Source organism: Canis lupus, chromosome 12 (genome assembly GCF_048164855.1).
Source record: "Canis lupus baileyi chromosome 12, mCanLup2.hap1, whole genome shotgun sequence".
NCBI lineage: Eukaryota > Metazoa > Chordata > Mammalia > Carnivora > Canidae > Canis > Canis lupus.
The window spans coordinates 60887733-60897800 of record NC_132849.1 but is presented as its reverse complement, the minus strand read 5'-3'; the positions used below and the strand labels follow the sequence as shown (position 1 = coordinate 60897800).

The 10068-nt window shown below is 44.3% G+C and overlaps 1 long non-coding RNA gene across 1 annotated transcript in view; it reads right to left on the bottom strand.

Annotated features, from left to right (window-relative positions):
* Positions 1-1813: 1813 nt before the first annotated feature.
* The window catches only part of LOC140600766 (uncharacterized), a 39416-nt gene continuing 31161 nt past the window's right edge, over positions 1814-10068 (bottom strand). The window contains exon 3 of the long non-coding RNA XR_012003936.1: positions 1814-2023. This is a non-coding gene — a long non-coding RNA (uncharacterized lncRNA). The remainder of the gene's footprint in view (positions 2024-10068) is intronic.

Genomic DNA, 10068 nt, shown 5'->3' with positions numbered 1-10068 from the left:
GCTTCTCCTAACAGAACCCCCTTTGTCTGCACAGCTGGTCTGCTGAGGAGAGGCTGCAACTCCATTCGAGGGAAGGAGCCTTCTGGGAGGTGGAAGGCTGAGACTCTGAGCCCTTCCATTTTGTAGTTCAATCTCATTAGAACCATTCTGATGGCGCAGGAGGGCCCTGATGGAAGTCTCCAGCAGGAAAGGGCATGAGGGCCCACACTCTAGCTCACACAGTGACCAGGGCTGGTCACACCTTGGGGAGGGGTTACGATCATGAGCACATCGGGGAGGGGGCACTGCATGCTTTGAGAATGTGGACCCCTGAGGAAGCTGATGAGTCGGGATCCCATCAGTTATTTGGGTATTTTGTTTGTGACTCCGTCGGGGAGCAACATGCGCCAGAAACCAGGATCTGGCCAAGGACCCATGCCCTCTCCAGAAATTTTGCTTTCTTTGCCAAAGGAACAGAATGATGACATTAAGCTTTACTTCCTCCTTTGTGTTGGCAGGTTGCTTCTCTGCCCCTTTACCAGCCTCTTCGCGGCCACCATCAGACACCTATTAACTCCTTATTCTCCACGTGCCATACCTTCCCCTCCTGAGCATCTCGCTTTAACCCCCGGGAGGGAAGCTGGTGGGAGTCACCTGTTTGGCAAACTGGAAATACACAGCAAAGCCACTGGAAATGGAAACACCCTTCCATCCCGCAACTGTACCACAGAGATTTTATTTGTGGCTATGATGAGAAAGAGTAAAAAATAAAATGGAGACAAGCCACACGTCTAACATTAAGAAATTGCGTATGTAAATAACGGGCCATGCACCACAGCACACGTGGTTCAAGGTGCTGTGGCAGAGAGGGGGCAACGGCCCAAAGGCCAAATCAGCCCACTCCTGCTGTTCCTGTCATTCAGCTTTGCAAACTCTGAATGGAGTGTCCCTGATGGAGAATGCCAGCCAACCGCCGCTGTAGAGGAATCACCACATTTGGGAAATTACATTTTCAGGGAAAATGTAGATAAGGAAGCAGTATATGTGGTGGGCTCCATGTGTGGAAGCAGGTGGGGCGGGTGTGTGAAGGGGCATTGCCATGTAATCCCTCACCTGCAGAGTTTCTCCTCAACCATCATAATGGCTATAAGTGTTACCATTCCTATTACGCTTCTCATGCTCACCTGTGGTTTCCGAACTTTCCGTAATTAACATATATTCTTTTTAATACAATTAGAAGTTATTATTTAAAAAAGACAAGAATCCCTTTTCCTCACACAAAGGTTACAGAGTTCTATCTTGTTTGGGGGCATTTCTCAGACACCTGAGGAAGATTTTGACATTAAAAGAGGCAGCTGTGTGCAATCACCTCTGGATTTCTTTCAATTGTCTGGTCACGTGGTTCTATGTAGGCATAGGACCGATTTTCTCAGCAACATATGAAAGTTACCCAAGTGTCCATAACACGTTAGGCAGTGAGATATATGAGTGGCCAGTTTTAAATATTCAGTAAGAAAGTTTTGTGAAAGTTTCATAACAACAAAGAAAAAATGAGTCAATTGAGCAAAAGGTTCTAGGGCTTCACGTGGACCAGACACGCGCAACCAAGCGAGAACACCTCCCAGAGGCCTCTGGTTTCCTTTCAGTCCCAGAAAGACCAGAGTAGTTGTCTAACTCCCTATATTAATCTGGGACTGTGTTGTTCCACCAAATTAAAAATGTTAAAGTATCAGGAATTAATTTCCGTGCTAATTTGGGAAAATATGATTAAGAGCACATTTAAGAAAGAATTAAATGTAACAAGAGAGTCTTTTGGCAATAGTACAGGCTAAAATCGCTAGAGACATCAAACCAAATCCTGCAAGTCTGATTTCAAATAGCTATGCAGGGGTGCCTGGGTGGCTCAGTGGGTTGAGTGTCCAAATCTTCATTTCGGCTCAGGTCATGATCTCAGGGTAGTGAGATGAAGCCCCCAGCCAGGCTCCAAGCTGGGTGTAGAGCCTGCTTAAGATTCTCTCTCTCCTTCTCCCTCTGGTCCTGCTCCCTGCCTCAAAAGACAAAAAACAAAAAACAAAAAGAAGCTATGTAAAAGGCTATTTAGTTTTATGTGCTTCCCATCATTATAGGGGAGGAAAAGGACCACCACACTGGAAAGTGCTGCATAGATGCTTGCCGAAGGAAGGAGCCATAACTCACCCAACACATTTAGCTTTGCTCTTCCCTAGATTACTCAGGAAGATGAGCTCAAGGACAACTCTTTCTTTCTTTCTTTCTTTCTTTCTTTCTTTCTTTCTTTCTTTTTTTTTTTTTTGGTAAAGATTTTACTCATTTATTCATGAGAGACACAGAGAGACAGGCAGAGACACAGGCAGAGGGAGAAGCAGGCTCCCTTCAGGAAGCCTAATGTAGACTCAATCCCGGGACTCCGTGATAATGCCCTGAGCCAAAGGCAGACGCTCAACCGCTGAGCCACCCAGGCGTCCCTCAAGGACAACCCTTATAGTAGAAAGCCAAAGCTTGATGAGCCCAATGCAAGGGCCTTACAGGAGCTCATTACAAGCTAGATCTTAAGCTAACGCTTCAAATGCCTGTGTATCAGATGTCTCACTGAGAGCTCCTACCCAAGTGCCTCCATGAAGGAAATCTTTGTTGAAAACTCCAAATGCATGAATATCATACGTATTGTTTGCTCTTTCTAGGTGGCCTCCTTTTCTGCCTCTGAAGTTTGAAATTGAATTAAATCTCAAGTGCAGAACCATTTTGGGGGAGCACAGACAAACACACATGAATTAAAACAAGGTACTCTGGGTCCGTGGGAAACTCCTCAGGCCAGACACACAACTTTCCATAGCAGCCATCGCTTAGCACTCAGTAAGAGATCTGAGAGCAGAGCAAGCTCACAATTTCATGACTATATCTGTCTCCCAATCCTCAGGCCCTTCCTCCTGTGCCTCTTGCATTCTCAAAAGTACACTCAACAGAGCATGGAGGGGATGTTCTTTCTCACCACCTGCTTTTAGACATCATGGAGCAGAACTCACAGAGACAAGAACACTTGGGTGAAACACTTGGAGAGATTAAAGCGTGGGTCCACACATCACTTTATTATGTTCTTTCACCAAAGTCTGGTAGTGTCGGGTTCTGAGCTTGACGCATCAAGTGTCTCATCTGTCGACAGCCTCTTCTATCAGCTCCCTTGCTCATCCATGGTCTCAAGCGGACTCAAGGTTTTCTCACACTCTTAACACACTCAGCACATTCTTATTGGAAAATATGTCCAGATCATCTTTGTTGCCAAAAAAAGAGAGTATGTGATGATGTTGTTTATTGCTCCTCATATACATGTATGTATATGTGTAAAATAGGATCAGATTTCTATATTGAGATTTATCAGCAAGGACTGATGACCTAAAGAGTTGTAATATTTCCTGAAGTGCCCTAACCCTATTAACACACAATTTCATTTTTAATGAAATTGTTAATAAAACCAACATTGTATCTTCTGGGATCCCTCTTGGATGTTGCCAGGAGGATGATCATGATGCTTCCTCACCTACACACTTCTCAAACAGGGTCCTGTGGACCTGATAGGGTGAGACACAGCACAGCCAGGGAGAAGGCTGTACCCAGGGCTCTGATAGTCACCTGTAAGAGGGAGAGCAGAGCCCCAAGCCCTATATATGGAAGGTTCAGATCTCAGAGGACTCAGGGAGCTGGGGAAAAGGAATAATTACATCCAGGGGAGAACCACATCCTCAAAGGCCACCTTTAGGTGTTCAGCTCATTCTTATCCCTAGCAGCGTCATGCTGCTCACAGCCCAGCAGGCTTTGGGGAAGCATGCTTTGCTCATTAGAAAGAATATTGCTTTATAGGCATTGAAGTCATGACATTCAGTACATTGCACAGCACCAGTTAAATGAACTAAGGAATGTGATGTAACTTGAATGGTGCTGGCAAGACACACAAGAATTAAAGAAATGACGAGTGAATATCCATGTGGCTTTCCATTCCGGCTGAAGTAATTATAATCCTCCCACTGGGGAACCAAAGCTCTGACAAGTGCTGGCTTTACCACCTATTGACTTGTGACCTGAGTATGGTTCTTCTCATTCTTTTTTTTTTTTAAGATTTATTTATTTATTCATGAGAGACACAGAGAGAGAGAGAGAGGCAGAGACACAGGCAGAGGGAGAGGCAGGCTCCATGCAGGGAGCCCAATGTGGGACTCGATCCCCCCAGACTCCAGGACCACACCCTGGGTCAAAGGCTGGCGCTAAACCGCTGAGCCACCCAGGGATCCCCGGTTCTTCTCATTCTTAAATTGAGTTTCTTCATTTGCATCCAGAGATATACCCAGCTCCTGCTTAGTAGTTTTATTGTGAAGATGAGGTGAGAAAGAATAGAGATGTCAAATGTTTCCTACTGTACCAGGTATAGAGGAAGAAGGATACTTCCCTTTACTGTGACCAATTCTAACAACAATCCTGAAGGACATTAAGTTCATTTTATAGATTAGAAAACAAGTTTAGAAAGGTTATGCAATTTTCCCAAGGTAATACAGATGGTAAATGAGGACACCGGATTTCAGTCCAGTTCCTTCAAGAGCCAACACCCATGCTCCTAGTTCAGCACCTTGCTGACTTGCACATGCCTCCTGGGGATCTTGTGAAGATGCAGATTCTGACTCAGTAAAACTGAATCAGTCCAAGATTACATATGTTTAATAAGCAACGAGGAGATACTTATACTGCAAGCCTGTGGAGGATACTTTGAGAAGTGAGGTTCTAGAACATTCTGCGTCCTTATCAAGCCCTGAGGACTGAATGATATGAGCACACCTGAGAGAGGGATGGATAAACATCGACACTGAATTAAAAGAAGAGGAAGAAGAGGGGCGCCTGGAAGGCTCCATCAGTAAAGCGTTTGCCCTAAGCTCAGGTCATGATCTTAGGGTCCTGAGATCAAGCCCCAAGTAGGCTCTCTACTCAGCGAGGCGTCTGCTTCTCTCTTTGCCCCTCCTCCAGGGTTGCACATGTTCTCTCTCTCTCTCTCTCTCTCTCAAATAAATAAATAAAATCTTTAAAAAGAAAGAAGAGGAAAAAGGAAAAAAGAGAATGACTGAAGGAAATCAGGCTCTGAAAAAGGGGCAATAAGTCATCTGTCACACCTACACACCCGGGATCACATGTGTTCATTTAGCAGCATACATGCATCCAGCATTTTATATATGTGTCAGAAAACCAGGGCAGCCTGGTGGCTCAGCGGTTTAGTGCCACCTTCAGCCCAGGGCATGATCCTGGAGACCCAGGATCGAGTCCCACGTCAGGCTCTGTGCATGGAGCCTGCTTCTCCCTCTGCCTCTCTGTCTCTGCCTCTGTCTCTGTCTCTCTGTCTCTCTCTGTGTGTGTCTCTCATGAATGAATAACTAAAATCTTTAAAAATAAAAAAAATTTTAAAAATAAAATCTTAAAAAAAGAAAACCACACAGAATTATGAAAGTCTGCCTTAGTCTCAATGTTGTAAAAGATTTAAAAGTAGTTTTTTTTCTTTTGTCCTCATCTCTGATACCCAAACTTTCAGAACAGCTAGGTTTCTGGGTTATTAGGTCACTGGGCTAGAACGGGATGAGCAGCTGGCAGTTTAGGAGCTAAGTTATTCTCAGAGCTACAATCTCATGCACAGACTTTGTAGTCAGATGAACAGAGGTCCACATCCAGTTTCTTCTGGAACTTAGATTCCTCTTCTATGAAATAGAAATTCTGTTTTATTTCTCAAAACTTCCTGAAGATCAAAATGAGTTACTCTGCATGAAGCACTTAGAGTAAATCCTGGAATGAAATGAGCTCTCAACCCTCATGGGCTTTAATGTTACCACTGATGTGGACAGAGCAGTGATCTTTGAGCCTGGGCAGGGAAATGGAAACCATCCCTCACCTTTATCAAGGCTTGCCATGTGCCAGGTGCTAGCCCTCATTGGATTCTCCCCCACACCAGTAATATTTTCTATTATTCTTTCACTGATGATATTTTACAGATGAGGAAACTGAGGCACAGAAGGATAAGGCAGTTGCCCAAGTCACAGGGCTAGCAGGTAGTGAGACTAGTATTTGAACCAAATGATATGACTTCACGAGCCTTACTCTTGTTGTCCTCTACTCTCCAATTGTATTTTTTGGTGGTGGTGGTGGTTGTCACTGTGGTTACAGGTTAGAGGAAGTTCCCTGGGCTGCTAAAAATCTCAACAAAACAATTATTTTTAACTTACTGGTAGAGGTGATCAGAAAAGTTTATAGAGAGGTGATATTTATCACTACAGTCACCCTGATAATGCACAGAGGGACAGATCCATGCCCTGAGACCAGCCGTTAATGACATCCCTTTGTGTGGTATACTGATCTTGGCCCCGTCTCCGCTGCTGTCAGAAATGATTAAGCTAAACACGTTTTCAGTAATGCCGTTCAAAGACTTCTGTAATTGACTGTATGACGAGTTATACATAAGCAACTGAATTAGCAAATCTACCAACTCTCTCCAACAAAGAGCCTCGGAAGAAAATGAGCTAATTATGCATATGCTGTCCAGACAAGGAAGAGGGTGTGAAGCAAGATGCCTCTTCATTATAGAGAGAAGCAGCCCTTCCCTCAGAGGGCACAGAACTGAGAGCATACATAGAAAGGATCGAGGGATCCTGCAGCCAACCCCTTCTGTTCTGTTGAGGGAGGAGATGAACCGCCAACAGTCTTGCTTCCTGAAAATCAAAGAACACTTCCGTCTCTTGTCGCCCTGAACCAGGCATGGTAACTATGCATGCTGTGCACTCAAGGAATGTGGAAATAAACAGATGCAAATGGAAAATGGCAGCTGTCATTTAAGGAGTGGTTACTATGTACTAGTCATAGGTTGGGATCTTTCCCATTCTTCCTCATTTCTAATGCTCAGGAATACCCTGTAAGTGTATCACTCAGTTTCTCAGATGGGCACCAAAGTTCAGAGGTTGACTGAATGACCAATATCACAAGTCAATGAGAGCCCAAGTGACCCTGGGCTACAGCCACCAGGGTTCTTTCGCCTCCATGCTTCTCTCCCATGACAACCTCAGGATGTCTCCTGCTATATGGGTTAGGGGTGGGGCTGGTACTCCTGGATGAACTCCAGGGTCAGGGCAGGGGCAAGGCAGCAGGACATATGCCCAGAGGGATGCACAAAAACTACACTGCACAGAATAATGCATGTCCCTTCTAAAGACAGAAGTTTCAACTCTATTCCAGTCAAACAAGTCCAATCTGGATCCTCATGGATTTTGCTGGAGAGCCATCAGAGATCCCTGTGTTATTAAACCCTGCCAAATCCCCATGCTGATATGTTGATATGTTGGCATCTGCAAAAATGTGCTAAACACACTTCCCCCAGTTAGCTGAATTTTCCCTAGTTGTTCTCACGAGCATTTCAGTTTTACCATGACAAAATGATTTCCATTTCAGTTACATATTGAGAGTCTGTGATTCTCATCCTTCCAATTCTTTTACCAAATCCCTAAAGACCAGCCTTTAAGAAAAGCACAATGGTTTCCATTTCTTTGTGTTACAGGGGTAAGATCTTCCCTCAACATAAAGATTAATCACATGCTGGGGTGGCCTGGGTGGCTCAGTCGGTGAGGCATCTGCCTCCTGGTTTGGGTCTTGATCTCAGGATCCTTGATCTCAGGATCCTCAAGCCCCATATCAAACTCCCTGCTCAGTGAGGAGTCTGCTTCTCCCTCTCCCTTTGTCCTCCCTTCTCCCCCATTTGTGCTCAAGCTGTCTCTCTCAAATAAATAAAATGTTTTAAAATAAAATTAATTTCATTAGTATTGTTATACTCCCATTGTTTGGTCTGTTAATGATACATCATATCACTGAAAGAGAACAGGGCAGGTGTACAACCCAAGAGCTTCTTAGAATCCGGGAATTAAAAGGATAGTAAGGGGTGCCTGGCTGGCTCAGCCAGTGGAGCATGTGGCTCTTGATCTCTGGGTTATGGGTTTGAACCCCATGTTGGGAATAGAGATTACTTAAAAATATAAAAATTTTTTTTTAAAGATAATCACTGGCTTAGCTTCTACCTAAAACTGTTGCATAGAATTAACAAAATGTGGCAGAATTTTAGAGATACACAGTCTCTTAGAGGCAACCTAGTCTAATCATCATATTTTTACAAGTGAGGACAAATTGAGACTTTAAAACAGAGAAATCAGTCTATAAATTCCTGGCCTACCATACTCCTGTGTATAACTTAGGACAAAATACTTAACCTATTTGTGCTTCAGTCTCCTTAATTGGCAGAAGGAGATAAACATGACCATTCCCAGGGCATTAATGAGTATTCAGGACCCCACTTCTGTTTTACTGATCCCTGTGCACCCAAAACCTAGCTCAGCACTTGGTATGTAGTGGTGATTAATACATACCTGTGGGAGCATCATGGATTTGAAAGCCTGGCTGATGGGCTGATCCATTGTGTGTGCTCAAAACTATTAGTTTCCCTTCTTGTAAATGAATCTTCTAAGGTCATAGAGTAAGTCATCAAATTGAGACCAGAGTCTGAAGCTGATTTGTGTGTCAGAGCTCCTTGCCTAAGAGTGAAGAATGGAGGGGGGAATGGGCTTGGGAATAGGTCAAGGGGCCCCACAGCTGGAAGAGATTATGCTTTCCTTTGCCTGGGGTAAACTTGAACTGTGACTTTCTGTTATTCTGAGATGAGAGAAATACCCAAGTCAAACTCTTCCCTGTCCCAACCTCCACCCATCACAGGAGGGATCCTGTGGGCAGAGCCGACCACCTCTGGCTAATTCATCCCAGGTGGCCAACCGCCATCAGTAATAGCATGCCTGTTCATAATCAAAACCCAGCTCATAAGCAAAGGTGAATAAGAAAAGGGGTGCTTATTGAGAAGCCCAAGAAAACATGTCTATTTTTGCACAATGCACTTCTCGATCTTGCAGTGACAAATGGTGCTGGACATTTTATACACATGTCCCTGCAGAGCCTGACTTTGGCCTTGATTCCACAGAGTCATTGGCCTGACTTCTGTGGCCTCGCTTGCTCTGGTTGGAGGCAGCCATACCAAACCATCTCCCACTTGCACCCCACCGTGAAACAAGCTCAGCAACTTCCTGTGCTCGGGGCCTGTAAGCTGTCAGCCCTCTGATTCTTTCAGTGGCTCCTTCCTCTGTGCTCCCACAAGACTGGCTTTGCTCCTAGACCCCGGCACCTATCTCCATCTGCATTAAATTAGATTTCTCTGAATGTGCTTTCACATCCCCCCAAGCTCTCCCCAAATCATGGCCACATGTGAGGAGGTTTTGTGGCCTGCCCAGTACCCTGGTCATGGGAGGGGCAGTACCGATGTTTATGCTGGATATATCTCTCTATCCCAAATCCCTCACCATGTCCATTTTTTCTAAAATCACAAGTGCTTGTCCGATCATAGAAAAATCTTTCCATGGGAGTGTCTGGCTGGCTCAGTCGGTAGTACATGTGACTCTTGATCTCAAGTTGTAAGTTTGAGCTCCACATTGGGTGTAGAGATTACTTAAAAAGTAAAATTTTTTAAAAAGTTTAGGAAAAAAATCTAACTATGAACACCTTTCTTAAAGTTTTCTCCTTCACCTTTCTACCTTCACACACATACCAACCCTCTGTATGTTCTTCAATCTTAATCCTCCTATCCAGCTAGTCTGGAGCTATGAGAGAACCAAAATATTCAGTAGTGTAAGACTGAACTGAAGTTTTGTCTTCTCTGGATAGGTTGACCAAACAATAAATAGATCATCAAAACACAGACATTTTTGTGAGTGAAAGGGAGCACTGTAACATTAATACGGCAACAGGAACAAGCTGTACGTTACCTTCTTAGAAAACCAGAATGCAGAGTCAGACAAACTCTAGTATTGGGTGCATCTGGGGTATGTTTTCCAGAAATATGTAAGTGGAAGACCCTGGGAAATGAGAGTTTCAGTGAACATGCCAGATCAAAAGGCTGTGCCTCCAAAGTTGAGTGAGAGGTGTAGACCATGCACAGTGTCCTCTAACTGCACCCTTGCTCCTGTA